At 41.3% G+C, this 19,723-nt stretch overlaps 1 protein-coding gene across 2 annotated transcripts in view; it reads right to left on the reverse strand.

Moving 5' to 3' along the window:
• The window catches only part of PLXNA2 (plexin A2), a 459,753-nt gene extending 447,122 nt beyond the window's left edge, over positions 1–12,631 (reverse strand). The window contains exon 1 of one of the 2 annotated variants that reach the window (XM_088153293.1): positions 12,171–12,631. The gene's annotated coding sequence lies outside the window, so the exon portion shown is untranslated. Of the gene's footprint in view, positions 1–10,648; positions 10,812–12,170 lie in introns of those variants that run through there. The other variant, XM_088153294.1, reaches the window with a different exon arrangement.
• Positions 12,632–19,723: the final 7,092 nt, after the last annotated feature.

Below are 19,723 nucleotides of genomic sequence, written 5' to 3' on the forward strand. Positions count from 1 at the left end.
TGTTGCCATATGGTGCTATGGTATGTTCCAAGCAAGCAAGCAAGTTTTAAATAATTCTGCATTCTCTGCCTTGGTCTGGCTAGAAGAAACCACGATGCTTCATTTGGATAACATACAGTAGCAGCTCAAAGCAAATTACGGATGGGTAGTTTGTAGCTGTGCCATTCGGGGGAGAGAGAGAGAGTATCCTCTTGGTATATGTGCAGCTAGGTTATAAGACAACTTGTCACGTTATCTAAATGTGCCCTATGCATATGAATAAATACTATAACCTAAGATGCACTGGACATACTTTTGCATTTTAGCAGATTTGCATCACTCGTGAGCTGTCTGTACATTGCAATGCTGTGTGGCCTTGATAACTCTCATAGTTTGCTGCTTGCTTTAGACCTCTAGGAGACTGTTGAGATGGCGTAGTGATCCGCTAGTAACATAAATTCATAGCCGAAATAATTTTAATTAATCCCTTCTGCAAGTTAAAGGAGGCATACTGTGGCTTCTGTTTCTTCCCTTCTATACAGCCATAATGATGCAGCCACAGTTCATTTGTTGCAAAACCATTAAATTATACCCTGCATATCTCTGCTACTCTATGGCTCTAGGTTAAAAGTGCTTTAGGTTATCTGAAGAGCACCAACATGCATTAAATAAAAATAGAAATGTTTACACTATAAAAGGAAAAGATTAAAGTGAAACAGAAGCAGGGAGAAACATACCAAAGAGTGCAAAACATACATCATAATGCTGTGCATGCTCACTAAGAAGTATTAACTGAGGTTTGATAAAAGTTCATAAGATTATGAACATTAACAAAGATCAAATATTGAGGCCTTAGGCTGAAGCATATGTTCCCTCTCCAAATATATGGTTTTGATAGCTATGAAAGACTCCTCCATCCAAAGGTAGATAGGAGGAAACAGCCTCAGGGCCAAGAAACCTACATCTAAAAGCCACCATGGCCCATTGCCTTTAATTACCAAATAACAGCATGTTAAACTTTCTTACAACTTACTCCCACCTGATAATATGCTACTGGGCTGTAACTAAAGGTAATTGTAAATAAGCACTATGGGGAGCAGAATTGCTCTTAATCCCCCCAGAAACTACTTGTCTGGGGCTTAAGAAGCAGATTGTTTTGGCAAGTTACTTAGTATGGATTTGTTAGATGTAAGAGAATAGAACCATGATTTTGTTTCTGCATGCCCAGTTTTGTGTGATCATTACTTTTCAAAATTCCCACTTTTGTGGCAAAGGTAGGACAGTAAAAATATATGCAGATTTTCTATTGCCTTTTGGTTACCAGCAGGGTTTATCAATGAAAAGCAAGATTTTGCTTGATTCAGTGACCTGATCTCACTTTCAGGTCAGGGTTATAGCTGCTAAGAGAGCCAGTTTGGGGTAGTGGTTAAAAGCACAAGGCTAGAAACTGAGAGACTGTGAGTTCTAGTCCTGCCTTGGGCACAAAGTCAGATGGGTTACTTTGGCCAGTCACTCTCTCTCAGCCCTAGGAAGAAAGCAATGGCAAACCACTTCTGAAAAATGTTGCCAGAAAAACTGCAGGGACTTGTCCAGGCAGTTGCCAGGAGTCAAAACGGTCTCGAAAGCATACACACGCAAAGCTGCTAAGCTGTTGGACTAGGACCCATTTCAATCTCTCTGACTTTGGAATGACCACAGCCTCTCAGCTCCATTTATCTTCCATGGTATTATATGGCGGCGGGGGGGGGGGATGGATCAGGGAGTACTATCTATACCATCCTGAGCCCATGGAGAAAAATGGGATATAAAGCTAATGAATAAATAATGCATAAATAATTTAATCATGACTGACATCATGCCAATGAGATTCCCTGACTGGTAGATATGGATGCAGGATGCAACATGTTATGCAAAGTTCTGGTCAGTTGGGGGTATGAAGAGGGCTTTTAAAACACTTCTCTCTTTTAAAAAGCCTCCCAATTTTTAGTGTTGATGTTACTGAACAAAGAAGCAAAATAAGTGTTTGTTAAACTTCATAGGCTCCCTTACGACAAAAAAGGGGAAATGGCTTCTAGCTAAATATATACGATCTCAAGCAAGCATGAAGATTTCTCCTGGAGGCATTTATTTCTGAGAGATCATGCTTGGAAACACCGAGAATAAACTGTTCCAAAGTGAGTCAGTGGCATACCAAGACCTGATATTTCTGAATAAATGAGTAGAACACACACTTTCCTTGAGAATCCTGGCCTGCAGAACAGCCTGTGAATATGCACAGCTTCCTAGAAGTTTCCTGTTTTTCTCAGCTTCCTGAAAAAGGGTAAAGAGACTGGGAGTTTAGCTCTCTTATGCTGTTCAGTGGATATGAGGAGGAGGAGGTATTAAAAATATCTTTCCAACAGCTATTAAAAATCAATATAATATAAAATATAATGACAAAGAATTAAGCTGAGAGCAAACTCACTGGTTCAAATCATACCCCAGTCATCAATTTGCCAGGTGGTCTTAAAGCAAGCTCTGTTCCCCAATCTATAAACTGGTTCATATAGCACAATATGCAGCCTTCTGCGGCCTGCCAGTGTGTTTTGAAAAATAATCTGCTGCTGCCGAACATTGCTGCCACCAGGAAGGATCTGCTACCACCTAGATTTTCACAACAGCTTCTGTCCTGAAGGACACACTGCCAGCACCTCCAATGCCTCCAGGCCCCAATGACACTGCCAGTTCCAATGCTGCCACCCTGCCACTAGCTGCCAAACAGCTGATCATTATGTCAGCTATTCCTTTATGGCCCATAATTGTTTTTAAGGTATCAGTCTGGCCCTTTCCCCTCTATGAATTATGCAGGCTTGCTCTAAACCTTAAACCAGATATAACAAAATGTAACTGCTGGGTTCACATAAGGTGCTATGCCCTGGGAAAATGAACCATGAGTTGGTAGACTATCATGCACAGGTGTAGTAGATCCAGGATTCAAAAGTAGCTACGGAAAAATAATGCAGAAGCCCTGCCCAATACACCTCTGATTTTTAAAACCAGCCTCCTTGTGTTTTCACTGAGCTTATCATTCACTTTCTATTTCTGTTCTAGCTCTTGATCTGCTATCCTGATCTATCTAAGTATGTGACTTGCCATGAATTTATCTCTATTGTCTGTCTATCTATCTATCTGTCTGTCTGTCTGTCTCTATATATACTTGCATGCCATCCATTTCTGAACTTTCTGTTCTGATGTTGCTTCAGCATAGTACTAACTCTCTACCCAAATTAACTCACTCACCTGTTCTTCTGTTGACCACTGATCCCTCTGCTCTTTTATACAAACAGTCCAAATTGATTCTTATTGCATATATTTTGTATTCTCTCTCAAATTGGCACATATGTATCTAACTTCCTCAAGCCAGCATGTTGGAGCTCATTTGGGGTGATGGGAGCTATAGTTTTAAACAATTGAAAAGCACCAAGTTGGGGAACCTGCATCATGACTTCAGAATATTTGCTTACATTTAGTGTGTTTTTGTTCCCTTGTCTCCTGCTGGATCGGTTTGTGGTCCTACACCATTCATTAAAACAAAACAGAGCTATCAGCCTGAAATATCATGTTGCTAGTTTGGAGGAGATGAGATTTACTTATAAATATAAGTATGCTGATCCATCTGTAATGGAAGTTTTGTTGTTATTATGGGCATTTTTGACATCTAGTTTGTTTATTGATTTGCCGCAGCCATTACGCCAAGCTCAGGAGTGGCATTGACAGCACAGCTCTCAAGAGGATCAGTGGGACCTAGTGGTGTTTACCCTCTTTTACCTTTTGAAAGCCATCTCCTTTATTAGCCATTAGTGACCACATGAGCATAAATGTATGTTCCTTCATGAAGGATGGAAACTCTGAATTTGCTTGCTTTCTTGTTTCTCCAGCATCTCACATTCCTTTTTTATTGAATCAGTTCAGTTGTAAGCTTCCAGGTGGAAGCTGTATTGTTGTTTTCTGTTTGGTTAGCAACTATAAAATGTTAGGGTTAAAAATGGATTATTGGCAGCCACACACATTGGTCAAGATTTACAGGGCACCGGTAACAGAAGCCAATCCCATTGAATTCAAAAGAGTTTACCTCCAGGTAAGCAAGCAGAGGATGATTTATTTATTTATACAAGTTGTATGTTACTCTCTGTGTGACTCTCTGTGTTACTCTCTAGACTGTATGTGGTTTACATTCATAAAAACACAATCATAGCAAATAAGTTAAAGCAAAACAAAACCCTCATGCCGCTATCCATCTAACTGGGTTCTCCTACCCAAAGGCTCTACCTGTGTATGTTTTAGTGATGTGTGAATCTTTCCTTCTAAGGGATCTTTATCATAGCTCAATCTTTTCTGTTTCAATATACTGTATTACCAGGATAACAATAGTCTATCTTGTCTCATATTGCTGTCCTGGTTGGTTAACAAAATATATTGTCCTCATTAGCAGGGGAAAGGGAGAATATTTTGAGGAAGCTATTTATTTGGTGACTAGCTAATGGCATGTATTTAACATACCCTGAAAAATAGAGGAATATCTCCTAGAAATCTTCCAGTGACTGATGAATGCTGGCTTGGTTATATGAACACATTGCCCAGAGCATAGAAAGAGCAGTGTAAACTTTATACCCTTTAACTCTGTGATGGAGCAAAGAGGGAAAAATTAATAGCAATTGTTATGGATATGAAAGAAAGAATGTAAGATTGTTGGGTAAGGCTGAGATAAGATCCATATCATCTGTTCAAGGGCAAACCATGGGGTAACCAAGGTGTTCTGGTGCTATGTAAACTACAAGTGAAGCAAAAGACTTTTTTCACAAAGGTTGCAATGCAAGGCTCACCAAGCTGCTGTCTCTCAGTCACCAGAAGGCTGCCATCATATGCACTGATCAGTCCTTTCAAAACCAGCTTACAATGCTCATTAGGAAGGTGTTTGGCTAACATCCTATAGTTGTAACTAGCCTATAAAGTCAGCTAAAAGGCAGCACAAGTCCTTATCCATTTAATAGCATTTTTACCCTGTGATTTCTTTGCCAAAATTGCAAAATGTGGTAATGAAAAAAATGAATTTCAGAGGGATAGCCATCTTAGTCCTTTTCATAAAAAACAGGAAAAGGATATCGAAGAATCTTAAACACTAAGAGGACTATGCAAGTAAGTGCAAGTATCCTTCATCCCTCTACATGAAATGTTAGTTCTAATTGAAAAAACACACACAAACAGAAATGGTATAGGAACAGAGGAAGAAAAACAAGCAAACCCATCATTATTTCAGTTGTAACCATTATGAGTGACCCACAGATAGCTTTGCTTAAATTAATTCATTAGCACTTAGCAGGAATTGGTTTAGTCTGTAGGGGATGTCATGAAATTTTGTACTCATAACTGACAGCATCAGTTATTGACTCAGTCTAATAACTATTTAGTAGATAATATTAATTCCAACTAAGATATCAGAAGAAATTAGAAATCCATTGAGCCCTAAATCAGTCTTCCCCAACCTGATGTCCTTTTAACAGCTGGAAGTCTTAGCAGCTTATACAATCTGGAGAGCCCCAGTTTGGAAAGGATTACTTTATAATTAATCCATATATCATATTTCAGTAAATAGAACAGGATGGACAATTTCCATACTGTGCCATTTAGCTTCTATATTCATGGCTGACAGTAGACCAATTCAATCACCTAAGAATGGTTAGGAAGTACAATAAAGTAAGGGCTTCAGACGTTGGGAACAACAGACATGGAGGAAGGCCAAGATGTCTGATAATCACATCTAGAAACCCTCAACATCTTTTAGGATCATAGCTCCAATTCCCATTGGACACACTAGCTAAGGATTCTAGGAACTGTAGCCTAACACTTCTGAAGATTGACATGTTGAGGAAGCTTGTCCTAGAAATATCAAGAGCTAGACTGGTGGTGAACTCTTCCAACTTTTGCTCTTTCAAAAGATGTGAATAATAGCAATTGAATACAACTGAATTTGATGCAATTAAATGCACACATAACCTTATTTGAACAAACCTCCTCAGCCACACAAACCACTGACAACATTCCAGTGTTTCACTTTTCTTGTGCTTCTTCCTTCCCACTTACTTCACCTGACCTTTCTGAGCAGAGTTATGTGTGAGCTAACTCTGGTCCCTAGCAACTTTTGTGATCCCCAGTATGACTAATTTACCCCTGATTGTAGAACTGTTGTCACTGAGCACCTCCTATTCAAGGTTCTACCATACACACAGACTATGCCAATATCCTGAAGAGAGCAAATATCAACCAGGTCCTGGTTTCTGTGCCAAGCTCCTTCCCCCCCTCCTGCCCCCCTGCAGAAAGTCAGCAATATTAGGCAGGAGAAAAACAGGCAGCATAATTCATTTGCTTCTTTCCCCAGGAAATGCCTCTGTGTGTGAGCAAGGGATTGATAGCTTGTCTGACTTGGCTCACTATCGCTTTGCCTTTTAAGATGATCTGGCTTTTTTATAACGTTACTCCAATGCCTTTTATCTCCTGTTCTGAATGTAATTTTAGCCACAGCAAAGCAGGATTAAACTTTCATAACATGATACATTTATCTTTCTTTTCATATTTTCAGTCTTCCCCCCTCCCCTGGTTCATTTTCAACCAAAAAAAGGAGCAGAGATTAAACTCAGAAACATGAGCTGGGCCAGATCAGATCAGACCATGGGAGACCACTTCTTTCTCAGCACCCTACCCCTGGCTTCCATGATCACACAGCAACAGCAGCCAAATATTCTCCTAATCAATGGAGCAGTACAAGTATGGGGCAGAATTCAAGCAAAGAAGGAGGCATAGTGCAAGGGTAGGTTCATACTGGATTAGAGAGGAACTTGCATCTGAGGTTGGTTTACTAGGGGACCACGTTGCTACATCTCTGAATCTTCCTAATACAATTTGACCATCAACTGTGAGAACAGCCACAGCAGGGGAGGCAGAAGATTGAAACCAATCTAGAAAGATTCCAATATCCATGATAAAATCAGAGGATAAAATATCAACCTAGTCTATCCAGGGACTACCCATTGCTTTCTCCCGCAATCATGCAATTTTCATTCATAGCTAGGGTTCCACAAAACAATAAGTCAAATTCCTTACACTTTTTAGACTCATGAACATGTGTGTGTGCACAGGCACACAGAGACCTCACTGTGCTGGAAGATACATAGAAGATGTTATGTTTAATGACAAATGTCGCAGATTCTTCAGATGGGTCTTTCCCTCACACTCCATGCAAAATACTGTATATCAACTTTACTCTGCAGGAGTCTCCCTCTAGTGGGGAAAAGCGGCACTGACGTTTTCCACAAGCTTTTACAAAGAGAGTGAAAGATGTTAACTTACTGAAAAAAACTTTTAATATCTTAAAGACAAGGAGATAGATGATAGATATAACTAAAACCATAAACACCTAGCATTTGAAATTCAGAACTCTGCCTGGCCAACTTCAGGTTCTGCTGGCCTTGATGACCTAGAGCCTCTTAAATGGGGTTTATATTCAAATTATTATAACAGAGACAATGGAATGCAAGTCTGACAAGAACCATCTGCTTCAAACAGGCAGGTTTTTTTTTTTCCTAAGTAAAAATATATCACTATTAGCTGCTGTTCATGCATGAGTGAATTGGCAGGATTTTTAAAAAACAGATCTGAAAGGAGCTTTAGAAAAATATTTCTAAATATTTGGTTTATTATCTCCCCACCATTAACATAAATTGGACTTTGGAGCAAAACTGAAAGCATGGTTACTTCAATTTTCCTATTATTTTTATTTATGTATTTGCATTCAGATGGCTCTTGTTTATGAAGCACTTGTCTCCTGATCATCTTTATGAGACAAAAGTGTTAAGCTTCCTCCACAAAAATTGGAAACTGGGGTTCAGCAAAAGCTACATTTCATCAAAGGTTACCCATGGGGATCAAAGCACCAAGCTGAGAGTTTTAGGCCAATGATCGGCCTCTTCGCTTCAGAGGCTCTGCAGTACCCTTCCCCAATCTAGTGCCCTCCAGATGTGCTCAACTACAATATCCATCCTCCCTAAATCACTGACAATAGGACAGCAAATGGGGATGGAAGGGAGCTGTAATCCAACAGGACTACAGAGCACCAGGTTGGAGACAGCTTTTAAAACAATGTCTTACTTCAGACAGATTTTTAGCTGCATCACATGAATTTTCCATTCATCAGCAGTCCATACCTGACAAAGACCATATGCTGCCTTGACTCTATTTGTTGTGCTGAACCTTTTGAGCAGTCAATTTTCTTATAACAGAAGAACTTCAGTTTGCACACTTTTTCACAGACAATGTGTTGAATCTGAACTAAAGCTGTGCTTAGAGCAGACTCAGGGAAATCAGTAGAATGTGGTTATGCTTAACCTATTCAACTGATTTAAGTGAGTGTGTTGTAAAGATAGGTTCAAACATGGGTTCGGGTTATGCTTCAGAGTATATGTTAAGCTAAATAAGATAACTTAGATGTTATCTAAGGCTGATTTTGGAGAAAGCCAGCCCATTCACCCCTTCCAATATATACTCTTCAGCCTTTCCTTTTTACAAGAAAGTGCCATGGTGGTTAAGAGCTTAACACTTGGAAAACTACATTTACTTTAATTAGCCATGAAATACTTGTAGCTAAGTGAAAAAAAAAAATTCCCTTAAAGGAGTTCTATCTATTTACTACCATTTCAATTGTGTGTTTATGGGGGCGGGGGGGGGAGGGAGTTTAAAGTAAAGGGGTAGATGGGGGTAGGATACCGAGAAGAAGCAAAAACAAGAAGAAAAAATCAAATCTAGTGGATCAATAGCAGAATATTCAAGAGGAAATATAACCCTTGGGTACAAAATACAGGCACCTGAAATAAAGAGGTGGTGGGTTTCCCTTCTTCTAGCTAGCTAAATAGGTGGCTGTTATTTCTAGTTAACAGATGGTAACACAATGCATTGGCCTTTATGATGTGGTAGTTTGGTTAGCAGTTCCTGGGTTTCACATTTGTAGTGATGGACAGAAGTACATTGTACCCCCTGGCTATGAGTGTAGACAGCTGTGTGTGGCTACATGCAGAGACAGCTGGGTGAGGGGAAAAGAATTAGAAAGAGCAGTCCCATGTTAAATGGTTTAAATATTATTTTACTGAGGGAACGCATAATAATAATAATAATAATAATAATAATAATGGCTTGAGAAGCAAATGGGATGAGGAGGGATCCTCATAACTAAGAGGTATAAATATTTTATGTCAGCTGAATAAAGGCAATTATATTCCTGCCAGCACCTTTTCTGTGTATTTTCAATGTGTCACCGCCTTCTACTTTCTCTCCCTCTGTCTGTCTGTTTCTTCTAAGGTGCCCATGAAATAAAGATTAGTTGAATAATTAGTAATGTTTCAAAACAGAAAATGGGTCTGTCTCAAGAGCACCCCAGGCTCAATTTGGGGAGATTGCTTTGTTCTTATAACTTATAACACCAACAGGCAGAGAAGTAAATCTTCCCAAAGAGAGAAGAAGCTTAGTAGTAAGAAACAGGAGCATTACAGCTGGTACAATTTCTTAGGCAGAGATGAAGAAAAGAAAAAAGAGAAGAATAAAGAAGAAAAGTGGGGAAAGTGAATTTTCAGGATACATTGATCCATATCTTTCCCTGAATGAGTAATAAAGGGAAGTAAGGGTGTTTCTACTAGAACCCAGTACCCTTCTGCAACATGTTTGAGAGGGTCAACTTTTTTGAACAATTGCAAAAATGGGAAGAAAAAGATAAATATGGTATCTAAGCAGTCACTGCAGAATTCCAGAAAAATCATTCATCCACATGTACCACAATGCTTGAGATACCAGTATAATAGTAATGAGGGGTTGATGAATCCTAACATAACTTTTATCACTGCTTTCAAGTATTATACATTGGCTTTAAAGCAGCAACTTTTCAGAAACATCTGCACAAATTTCTAAACATTGCGATGGGGGACACACACTAACATCTCTTAGAGCCTTCAAGCAATCTTGAAACTGAGCAGAAAGCTCCTTTCAGCACCAAAACTTTCAGATTACAAGAGATACCTTCAAAAGGCTCTGTGGTCCATGTGTCTCCACTGCAACCAATACAGATATTATTTTCATTTAGCTGCTTCAAGAGCCAATTTGTCCTGTATTAAAAGGTGATTTACTAAAACAGAATCAAAGAGCCAAAGACAGGTGGAGACATTTACTCACCAGCCAAAGAGTGATTGGAACTGTTGGAATTAGTATCTTGTTTTATGCAGTTTCTTATACTAATTCCAACAGTTCCAATCACTCTTTGATTGATTGAGAAAAAAGAAATAATGTCAAGGTTCTAAAAAAAATCTGTCATTTGTTTGAACTTTACAAATGTGTTGAGGTAGGATGGAGAGGCACCTCAAATAAATATGCAGTGAGCATTGGATAGAATGAGAACTTTTTTCCATATGCTGCTTTTTAAGCCATTAAAGCTCTGGACTGCACTTTTATCTTCAACGGGATTTTACTTTCTGGTTCACCTGGGAGATTTTAATTCAGTTAAGCAAATGTTCCTGGAGATATTCACAGAAAGAACATGAAACTCAGCTGCCTAAAGGGCAGAGAAGGAAATTAACTCTTTAAGATAATTATGTACCTGGTTTGAATGACATTTGCTGTGCTCCAACATACAGTTATCAATCTCCTGATCATGGAAGAAAAGTAGGTCACTGACTTATCATAGGGAGACAGTATCATCAATTAAACAGTCCAGTCAATGATGGTACATCAACCACAATCAGAACTAGTCAAGTCACACGTTACACAAAACCTGGGGAAATGGAAGCAAATACAAGATTACCTTGGGTGGGCATATGTGCCTATAGGTGTATAATGAGTTTTCTTTCATAGGATTCTTTTTATCCATGTACTGATAGTATGTACCAATGGAATCAACCCCCCCCCCCATGGATAATCCCTCTGTTCCCTATGAATGTATAGGCTTTCATCTGATGTGACTTTGGAAAGCTAAGCAAGGTCAGCCCTGGTTATCATTTGGATGGGGGAACTATCAAGGGCTAGACTGGGAAGTAAAAGGAAAAGAAAACAAAACAAAAACATTCTGGAAAAAGGCAATGGCCAGCCATGCCCCCATCTTGCCAAGAAAAGTGCATGGATGCATCCATGTAAGTCGCCAGGAATAAAACTCAGATGGAGGGGGACTTTATTTTACTTTTTACTCTCCTGGGTGACCATCTATACTCCCCGGAAAGATGAAGTTCTGGAGCAACCTGCCCTACCAAGGAGGCAAACTGGGAAAGAGGCCAGAGCGATGAGTGCTCCCTCTACCAAGCACTCCACCGAAATAAGGCAGGTTTCCTTGGCAGGCTGCTTTAGGAAGCGCGTAATTTGGGGTTCTGGGGAAAATACACGCAGCCGCCGCGTTTAGGCCAGCCTCGTTCGGATTCATTCACTTCCGCAAGAGAAGCTTCGGGGTTAGGAAAAAGATGATTTCCCAAGAAGAGAAAGGCTGGCATTCGAAAGCCCTTGAAAACTAGCCCCGCGCTCGCGCGCTCCTTCTCTCTGGGAACTTTTTTGTACCTGTTTGCGTCCGCTTTACAGTCCTTGCCACCTTTAGATGGGAAGCGGGCGCTAGCAAAGACGCAGCCCTCTGGATTTGGGATGGAGCAGCGGCGGTCTGGCAGTGAAACAGCGAACCGGGCGAGCCTTCACCTGGGTCAGGTTGCTGAGGTGCGGGACGCGAAAAAACCTTTCTCCTGCGGCGCTAGAAAGCTGCCGGTGAACAGCGCCAATGCAAGCGGGGCGCATGTCCTAACGGTACTTAGAAATTAACCGTCGTAACACTGGCTGGGGTAGAATCCCGACTGCCCACGGAGAGGACTAAATTCAATTCATTCATTCATTCATTCATTCATTCATTCATTCATTCATTCATTCATTCATTCGTCATCATCTGGAGCAGAATCACACAGCCGGCTCTAGACAGGCGCTACGCTCCTCACACAATACAATCAAAATCAAAGGTCGAGGGCAGAATCAGGGGACGAGCTCCATCCACCGCTTTCCCTCCCGCGGCAGGCAGAACAAGCGGGAAGCAGGTTTCGGCGGAAGGCGCCAACATGCCAGAGCCGGCCGGGCTTCGGGCTCCAGCGACTTACCTAAGCTCGGAGAACGACTCTCTTGTTGCGCTCCTTTTCCTGGGGAGGGGGAGGCACCCCGTTTCCTCCCCACTCCTCTTCCTCCTCCGCCTCGGAATTACGGAGCGGTAATCCACCCAGATCCCCAAGTCATCGAAATCCTCAACCGCAAGTCCCCAGCGCTGGCATCGATCTGTATTCCTAAAGTCGCTCAGCTGCCGCTGCCTGCCTGTCTGTCTGCCTGCCTGCCTGCCTGCCTTCAGTCCGTCATGCCTCCAGAAGCTCCTCCGTGCGCAGCAGCTGGAGCCGGCTGCCGGCTGCGACGCTCTAGCTGGGGCTGGCGAACGGTTTGCCCAGCCCGGTGTCTTTCGGACTCCTGCCTGGCATCGGCAGTTTCCAGAAGCCCTGCCTTGCCTTGCCTCGCTCGCTGCCGTTCCCGCGGGCTCTCTTTCCAGCGCCGCTTCCTCCGGGGATGTGGGTCGGCTAGTTCCCCCTCTCCCTCCCCTCCCACCCTTTCCCTCAGCCTGCGGCTCACTGGCTCGCTTTCTGCCAGTGCCACAGACGCTTTGCACTCCTTCCTCGGCTCTAGACTGGCACGACGCTCATCAGCCCCCCACCGGTGGGAGTAGCAGCGGCGGCGGCAGCAGCGGTAGCGCCAGCAGCCTGACGGCTAAAGCCGGCCTCCTTGGATCGCTGTGGTGCTCATTAACATACAGTCACAGCGGGTTAACCCTTCCCCAACCAGCCGTTCGATGATGCCAGGCCTTTCCCAATTTGCTGCAGTCTCGGGCCCCCCTTTCTTTTCTCTGTCTCCCTCTCCCACTCCCGGCGACGTCAGAGCCAAGCGAAATCAAACGTGTGTGTGTGTGCGACTGGATCGCAGGGAACAGGGGCAGGCGACCGTTCAAAAATAGGTCCGCGCCGCAGCAGTTGGGGTACCCAGGGGTCAAGGGGAAACAGCCCTCTTCGCCCATCGATCGACAGCAGCTATTTGGGGCGGGGGGAGGGGCGGGGAGATTGGCGCCTTTGCTTAGCTAGAGGGGGAAGAGAAGGAGGCAACCCCAACTCCAAGACAGCCCAAGGGCCGGCCTTTCGAGGCAGTCGAAGGGGAAAGGGCCGAAAGGTAAAAGGGGCGGGTAACCTCTCGTCGCCCAACCTGCTCAGGTACACAACTGGGCCGCTCTTATTCGGCTAAAAGGAGGTCTAAGAGAGTAACAAGGGTGCGCGAGGAATCTCGCCGCCTTGCGGTTATTCGAGAGCCGTCCTCGGATCCCCGGCGGGTTTACTCGGAAGCAAGCGCCTCCGGGTTCCGCTGCATCTTTCACCCGAGTAAACAGGCAGGCGCGGGATCGCCGCCTTCTAAGGATACCCGCGGGAGTCTTTCCTGCTTTTTCAGCTTCCTTCCTGCTTGTTGCGCGTTCTAATTAAAGTCTCCAGCGAGAGTTGCAATTATTTAATGGAGGGGTTGAAGTTTCTAATATGGGAGGCTGTTGGGCTTAGCCTTGACAAGTTGTCATATCCTGCCTGCCTGCAAGTAAGGAGATTTCTCAGATTGAGGTGCGCAGACCTCTGAGCCGGGGGAAGGGAGGCGGGGACAATGTAATAATCTCTCCTTCACTCTCAAAAGCAGAAAACAGCAATTTTCACCTGATCTCTCTGAAAATTCAGTGAATAAGGTGAGCAGGTGTCTAGGAGGAAGAGCAGAAATTAAGGAAGTCAAAAGTACTGTAAGTTAGAAAAGCACTCGGGGAAAAAAATACAGTGTCTATGTTATAGCCCTAGAGCCATCGCTCATAGGAGATCTTTGATTGTGGCAATCTAAAAAAGCAGATTAGGAAACGTGAACATTAAAATGCACGCAAGAATAAACCTCTTTGTTAGACAAACAAACATGATTTAGGGATCCTTTGGCAAAGGAGCGGGGAAGAAAAAGAACATTAAAAAGTGATTAATCAATCTGCTCTTCCAGTCAAAAAGGATTTTCTGATTGCAGATGGTTCTTTTAATTCAGCAGCCAAAGGGAGAAGGAAAGTCAGCAAATGAAAGCCAGCAAAACTGGGCTGCATCTACCTCTTGATTGTACACAGAGTCAGACGTTGCAACCCTGCTGCTTTGCAACGTGAGCACCCAGGGGAGGGTAACCCTTTCATCCCTCTCTATTTTCCCAAGGAAAATAAGGGTGCTGTGCAAATTCAGTCTTCATGCTGCCTGCAGAGAGCTCGTGTTCAACTAATTCTTTCCAACCTTTTCCTCTGGTGCCGGATGTCTGTGCCAGTGGAGAAGAGAGAGAGAGAGAGTTAAAGGGTAGAATTCCGCCCTGCAAGAATTCCAGGCTCTTATCTTCTGATCATTTCTACAGCAATGGCAACATTACTGTATGATTATTTATTGCATTTTTGGCATAATGTCCAGCCAAGAAGTCCAGAGAAATATCCAGTGAGGTTATCCCATCTTATACTCACAACAGCCCAAGTCTCCAGGGTTCAAATCAAGCATTCTAGCCATTACCCCACACAGGCTGTCTTGAAAATTCTGGCACTGAATCACTGTAAATTATCTGCTCAGCCAGAAGCTTTGGGCTCAATTAGGGGGAGATTTAAGGACTAGCAAGCATTCAGTATAAATCTCAACACCCTGTTATTTATTATGGTTAAAGAAAAGGCTTCAGCACAGGGTCTCCCACAGCAAGCCTCATGCCAGAACAGTGACTGGTTCACACATCATGCTGAGTGATAGTTTGTATAACCATGGTTAATTGAATAAGCCATAATTGGCTGGTTTTGCACACTAAGCCCTAAGCCGTGGTTTACAAACCACAGTGGTTGAGTTTACACAACATACTAAGCTAAAGCCAAACAAATCACTGAAACCAGCATCTTAAGTATGCTTTCCAAATCCACAAATTATTCAGTTTTGCTGCACAAAGGATTTTCTACCCCTAGCTTTTATTTTTGAAGACAGCTTAAAGCACTGGAGTGATGCAGCAAGGAAATGGCCAGTTTCTAAAGAATTTAAAAGAAATTTGTTTTAAGTTTTCACAAAGTTGAGCCAGCCTGAGGGAGGGAAGGAATTTTGCCACTCATCACCAATGGGGTTACACAACTCCTGTGCAGAAGGCAGCGACATTCATATACAGTAGATGCTTTGTAACTGGTGCCTAAAGTGAGGGAAAGACTATTTCTCAGGCACAAAATAACAGAGTACCGAAGGAGGTTTAAGTAAATAAATGCTTATCAAGAAAGCTTTTTATGTTCTAAAGTTTTAGAGATAGATTCTGTATGTAGCCGTGGTAGGTGCAAAAATGAAACTTAGATTGAAAAGTATACATTAAGAACTATCAATCAGTGCAAAATCAAGCAAGGCTTAATGCATTTAAACATATATGGATTTTAATATGCTTTAAAAAGGACAAAAAAGAATAGAACAGAGAGAAGGCCCAAGCCACAAGTTTTAGCAATCCATTCTGATTTAGAAGTAAAATTCAACTAAGTTCAGTGGATCTAGCTCCTAAATGAGTATATTTGGGGATGTAATCCATGGGTAAATTTTATTGCCTTCTGTGGGACAAACAGTACTTCTCAACAGATTGCAGGATTGCAAGGTAGCATACCTAACATGCATGCCAAAGGGCCTGGAAGAAGGAACAAATGAGGTTCTTTGGAGAGGCATTTCCACAAATAGGGTGACAGCTAAATATTGTATTGTTTTCTTTTGTTGCTTCTGGTCTCAGCACATAACTAAAATATTCAGGCAGGAAAACACTCTTCCATTAATAAAGCTCTATTCCAGGCTTAAACTTCCTCCAATAAAAAAGTGATATTATAAAAAGCTTTTGGAATCATGAGCAAGAACTAACAATTATGAAATTATTATACAAGAAAAAAAATCTATTGGGAAAGTCTTTAATTTATATTTGGTTAATGACTCATGCATATCTAATTTCTGACTAAAATCAGTCAGAATGACCGTGACATAATTGATGGCATAATATTGTCTAGAAGCAGCTATATACATATTTAAGCATCTCAGCATATCATGGCCTAAAGAAAATTGTATAACTTTTTTTCCTGGACACACCCAAGATTCTTTTCTATGCCAGCTGTTGATAAAATCATTCCTGTCTGAGCAAAACATCTTTTCTTCCTTACCTTACCTTAAAGGTAAAAATGCCCTCAAGCTGAGCTCTGCTCTTAATGACTACACTTATGCAGCTTTCTTGGTGATAATATATTATAGAATAAATTTTCATTCTTCTTGTTATTACTTTCTTCTGGGATTTTTTTTCAACTTCACTGTCTAACCTAACCATCCCCTGGTAATTTCCCATCCAAATACTTATCAGGGCCAACCCTGCTGAGCTTCCAAGTTCAGGTAAATCACTTGCTGAGGCCTGTAACTAAGTAAGTACAGCATCATAGTCCACTTTTCAGAATTTCTCCATTTTTCCCTGCTTTGAAATAATTTCTAAAGCAAATTCTCTGTCATCACAGAATGAGAATGGGCAAAAAAATACAAGAGCTTTTCTCTGTCTAGTAATACGTATTATTAGTAGTAATAGAATAAATAGAGCAGAGTTATGAGAAACATGAGACTACCTCTAATATTCCTCCGTCTGATGATCATCTCTCAGTCTTTTCTTTCCTCTTTTAAAGGATGGGAAGAACCAGGAGTAAAATATATTTCTTCTGCTGGAAGATTTCAGAGTAGAACTTTGATATATCAACCATGATGTCCTTCTATGCCAGCAGTGAGTGTTGGGGGTTAGAGGCAGTGTTTTGCATTGGCTCCACTCCTTCCTCCATGGGTAGTTCCGGTTGTAGTGAGAGAGGCGAGATCAGGTGGCCTCTTTGTAGGGTGCCACAGGGCTTGCTCTTCTCCCTCGGCTTTTTAATACCTATATATTGTTGTTGGATAAGGTCATCTATCATTTCAGGGTGCAGTATCATCAATATGCCAGTGATACCCAACTGTATATAGCTACCACAGGATGAACAAGAGATGCTACCAAGATCTCAATCCAGTGTATGGAGGCTGCAGAGTTGAATCTAAGCAAGATGGAGTTATTTTCCATTGCAGTTTTCTGTCATATCCTGCATTGTCTCTTGATGGGGATAGCATGGTGTCAGCTCTTTGAGGTAGGTCAGGTCACTCCATGACTGGAACTCCATTTTATTGATCTAGGCTATAGTAACAGAATCTTGGAAGTTTGTGTTTTCCCTTTCCTCCCTCTTATACTGCAGGGAGTTAAGGTGGAGCCAGTTTGAGTTTCTTTCCCATGTTTTTTGTTTTGTTTTCTGGACTTAAAATGTGTTTTCACAATTGTTGTCCCATAGTTTAGCCATCTCTGTGGATCTCCACACCCTGAAGAACTGGGGATATTCTTGGACTCATAATTACTGCCTGATAGGCAAGCAGAAGCTGTGGCTGGGGAGGAAGGGGGGGCTTTGCACAGTTCCAGCTGGTGTCTCAGTTGCAGCCTTTCCTGGAATGTGAGAATCTTACAACGACTCATGCTTTCATTATCACTCTTCTGGATTACTGTTATGCATTCCAATGGGGCTATTTTGAAGATCACCCAGAAATGTATTAATCTGGAATGCAGTGGTCCAGTTATTGGTGGGTACATGACTCCAGTCCCTATACTATTGGCTTCTGAGTACAATTAAATTTAAGGCTATATTGCTTGGTTCTGAGGGAGCTCCAAGGCTGCCCTCTCCACCCAGTATCTACCCATCCAACACATAGGTTCTGGGAAAATTTGCTAATAGTTCTTCACTTTGGGAAGAAGGCAGATGGAGGTTTACAAGTATGATTTCTCTGCTGTAGTGCCTGCTCTTTAGAATACCCTTCCTGAGATATTTGATCAGCTCCCACTTTATTAGATTTACACACATTATTGAGAACAGAGCTATTGAAGAGAGCTTTTGAATTATGAATATTGATGTCTGTTTGTTGGTTTCATTTTCCAGGTTTTTTTTTTAATAAGCTATTATAGGTAGTCCCTGGGTTAGGAACACCTGGGTTACAGATGACCCATAGTTAAGAATGGAGCCTATTGTACCAAAATTCAAGTTAAATACACAATGATTTGAATTAAATACACAATGGTTTGAGTTCATTACATAACACTACTTAATCAGTATTATACAATAATACTGTTCCAGCAGTATTATTCAATTTAAGGATAGACCTTGGGAACAGAACTCATTTTTAAACCACCTGTATATGGAAGTTTTAATTGTTATTCTTTATTTCTTATTTTGCTCTAATTAAAAAAAATATTTTGCACCATGGATATTTTAGCACAACTTGATGGAACTGTAGCTTGCCAAGAGTCCTTTGATTGTGATGGGAAGTGATTGAATAAATAAATAACTTATGTTTAAATGTTCACAGTTCCAAAATGGCTTGATATCTGGTTTGTTTCTCAGTGAGCCACCTATGTACCAGGGCTGTGAAAAGCTTCAAAGGAATGGCGTGGCTGTTCCTCCAGGCAAGGCAACCTCTGCTTCTATAAACCAATGGTGAGGTTGCTCCTCTCTGTGCCATTCTCTGCTAACATCTGGCGGCTCTAGGAGCAAGAAGAAACTTCTGCCTATGCTTCTTCTGACCCTTCCGATCAGCTTCTGGAACTACTGGAAGAGGTATTTGCATCTGCATAATATATGCTGGAAGCCTCTTCAGCTACAGCAGCGGTTGGATGAGGCCTTAGAATGACACAAAGATCCTTAAAAGGCACATGAAATCAATGGCCAAGGGGCCTCCCTCAGCTGAAGTTCAGCTGCCTTGCAGGACCTTTTTATTTCCCTGGGCAGGTCCCTTAAAAATAAAGGGAATGATTCCCTGACAATTTCCGTTTTTAAGAAAAACTACATATTTAACAAACATACTAGCCCTCTCTAATTAGGCTTCAAAAATCCACTAAAATCGTATCTTCTCTAAGAATGGATTTTTTTAAAAAATCAGCTAAATTTATAGAATCCATTGCCAGCGCAGAATGTGGTATAAATCTCTGTTTGTTTGTTTGTTTGTTTGTTTGTTTGTTTTAAGATGGATCATAAAATTAATAGAGGACATTTCTGTCAATATCTATTAGTCATAACAGCCAAAAATGAAACATCAGTTTTCAGTGTCTGTACATATATGATAGCCACGTGCTGTAAACAGATGCAGACCATTGCTAACATCACCATACCATGCTATTATCCTGACTTTTTAAATATTCCCTTCTTTAACCAATAGAACAGAAAAAGAAAACAGAAAAAAAGAAATCAAAATAACAACAATCATACATACATACCTACACGCACACAGACATACACACACACATACATTTAATATGTTTAAATGAAGATTTGAACCCTGTTTCAAAGTCAAATGAATATTTTTAACGTCTCAGAATATAACCATCTTAGGACATCAGAAAAACATGCATTTTAATGAAGTGATACTCTTATTGCATCTCCAATAACATGATTCATTTTCTATATAAACATAATAAGGTCCAATAAGTCCAAAATAGTTTTTGTTGAATAAGCTATAATTTAAGATCTACTGATGTTTTTATATGGATA

Source organism: Python bivittatus, unplaced genomic scaffold (genome assembly GCF_059951505.1).
Source record: "Python bivittatus isolate LINGU-HERP-01145 unplaced genomic scaffold, Pbiv_v1 ctg000700_np1212, whole genome shotgun sequence".
Classification (NCBI taxonomy): Eukaryota; Metazoa; Chordata; class Lepidosauria; order Squamata; family Pythonidae; genus Python; species Python bivittatus.